The following is a 2,954-nucleotide window of genomic DNA, read 5'->3' on the forward strand; positions in this document are numbered from 1 at the left end:
CATGGTGTGTTCCGGTCAAGACATAATTTGGACACATCCCCCACTTCCCTATGTTGCAAGCACATCTTGACGGGTGTCCTCCAGGGCACAAATTAATTTCACAATGATGTTGTTCACAAGTCTATGGTTGTAAGAACCAAGTCCTCATGCACATGCCTATCTTTATTATAAGTGTTCACTGTTGCAACTTGATCACGATCTGGTCTAAAAACTGAAATTTAATACTCTTGCAAAAGCTTGTCGGAAACCCTTGTCTTCAAGGCGCACGTCCTACCATGTGCTCGATAACTCAGGGTCACCTTTGGGGTAAAAGGCCAGAATCCTTTTGCTATATTTTTACCGTATCACTAAGGGACCCATCAATGGAGACGAAGCTTCTGGACAAGGTGGCGAGGCGTGGCGACGTCGATGGCTTCAACGGCGCCATGAGCATGCTCTCGTGTGCCTTCAGACATCCCTCATTTGGGTGGATCTAGGGTTCCTGGTGAACCCTGCCATGTGGGAGAGGAAAGAAGGGATGGGGATTATATTGAGTGGTCGGGGCACCAGGAGGGGAAGATAAGGGTGAGGCGAGCACGACTATCCTCGGGTGCGCACATGGATGCGCTGGTGTGAGCAGAGACCGAAGGTAGGAGAAAGGTGGGTGCAGGCACGTTGTTCACAATCGCTGACTTGTGGGGTTGGCTAAGCCACGTGGGCTACTCGGGGAGATGGTAGGTGGGTTTCTAGGTGCAAAATGATTCGCGCACGAGTTAGGTGGGCTTCGGTGCCGGCGTCTCTCTCTCTCTCTCTCTCTCTCTCTCTCTCTCTACCTCCATTTATTTCTTATTCTCTTTTTCCTTTAGGCAGAACCTGGATAGAAAGAAAGAGGGGAGTTAGAAGGGGAATTTACTTAGAGGACATTTTTCTGGACTCAAAAAATTATGAGGGATTTAATAAAAACGGCTTTGGGGATTTTTAGAGAAGTTTAAATTCAAATAAGTTAGATTTATTTCAAACTATTAGAATTTTGAAACCCATTCAAATGAACGCCAAATGGGGTGGAAATTATGATGGACCTACACCTTTAATGTGATTTATGGGAAAACATTTGAGCATTTAATATGGAAGCAAAAAAATTGAACTCAATTTAGGAATTTGAAAGGAAGAAATCTGCAGTTGCTTCAGGAATTTGTGAAGCTTTGAATTGACTTGGTGAAAGTGGTCAAGACTTTAGGTTTTTGGATGAATTGACAAGTCAATTTCTATAGATTATAAATATTATTTGGCTCCCCTGTGTCGTATCAATAAATTGGGTTTGTGATACTTTCGATAAAAAGCTGTTGTGATCCCCTACACTTATGAGTTATCAAAAATCAAATGTGACGGCATTCAAAAAATTATCATATATCAAATTCACTTCATCAAATGAGCTAGGTATCTCTGATGACCAAACTTATTTTAGAAGTAAAGGATGTAGAAATTCTGTTAGATAGATATCACCATATAAGTTCATACATTCTCATATTGGAACTATTTATTAGCGCCACATACAATTCCAGGAGCTAGATGAGGATTCCTGGCTAGCGTGTAGCGGTCGGTGTCTGGAAATTGGTCATCGTTGTGTGCGGTTTCCAACAAGTGGGTTCCGTCGGGTTCAGCGGTGTGGACCGATGCTGCTTGTAGAAATTTTTCCAGGAGAAAATCGGCGATATGGAACACCATATGGACCTGGCAACGGGGGGCATCATGTCAATACATTCATGGAAAATTAGAAGGCATAAAATTAGGCAATACTTTTTAATTTTATTACTTTATTTTTAGGCTTGTAAATGATGTAAAGTAGAGGAAATTCTACCTGATGGGTGTAATTAGTGTAAAAGGTGTCAAATGGGGGGGGGGGGGCGTAAAATTGAAATGGAAGTCTGTGACTACCGTCAGTAAGTTTTTTTAGAAAAGAAGGATTACCCCCGGCCTCTGCATCTTGGCGATGCATGCAATCATTTTATTAATTATTCCCAGAGACCTTACAAAGCATTACATGAGTGAGCCTGAAGCCACCATCTAGGCGACACCTATCGCTACTCCTATCCCCTTGATGCGGGGGTGCCGAATGTCCGAGCCTAATACCAAACAGACATCACACCAAAACCTAACATCTAATGCCGGATGCCCCATCCCAGCCACATGCCGGGAATGGGTCACACACCAGTCTGGCGCACTCACCGAGGCTACCGCCGTCGTCATCCACCTAACCATCTTCAGAGCAGGTACTGACGCAAAGACTTTGCCAGGTTAGCTCTCGACGCCACCATGGCGCCAGACAGCGCCACCGCCCTGCGCAAGGCCATCACGCCACGTCCAGCGCCGAGACCCTGCTGCTCCATGCCGTCGAGATCCGCCGTCGTCAATGCGAGAGAAGGCACGCCACACCACCTCACGCCTCTTCCATCCGGCGCCGCTCCATAAATGATGCCCCCAAGAGGGAACACGGCACCACATCGACGCCATCATCCAATCCAGTGATCTTAGGATTTCTCCTGGAGCGGCACGAGCATGTTGACCATAGTTGCTTGACGATGCCTTCATCAAGGTAACGACGTAGACGCCGCCATCGTCCGCCATGATCGGAGTCGGCTCGGTTTTCACCGGCGACTATGTCTCCCCAACTCGCCGTCGGTGCTAATAGTGGGATCCAATATCCGTCACTACCGCCAACCGCCTTCGGTGGAGAAGGCAACCACCACCACCCTGCCCGGGCCAAGAGACCCAGACGTCCTCGTGCCGCGAAGATTACCCATTGAGGATCTCCTCTTGCCGTTGTCGAGACGAGGCGCAGCCGCAGTGGATCTCGATCTAAACCCCTCAGGCCCAGATCAGATCTCATCGCAGCCAAAATCTCATCTGCCAACGGCCGCTGGCGATCTCCTGGCCACCGCTAACCCGCTGCGCACTGCTGTTTGAGGAGGAGGGAG

The sequence above is a fragment of the Triticum aestivum genome, chromosome 7B (assembly GCF_018294505.1).
Source record: "Triticum aestivum cultivar Chinese Spring chromosome 7B, IWGSC CS RefSeq v2.1, whole genome shotgun sequence".
NCBI lineage: Eukaryota > Viridiplantae > Streptophyta > Magnoliopsida > Poales > Poaceae > Triticum > Triticum aestivum.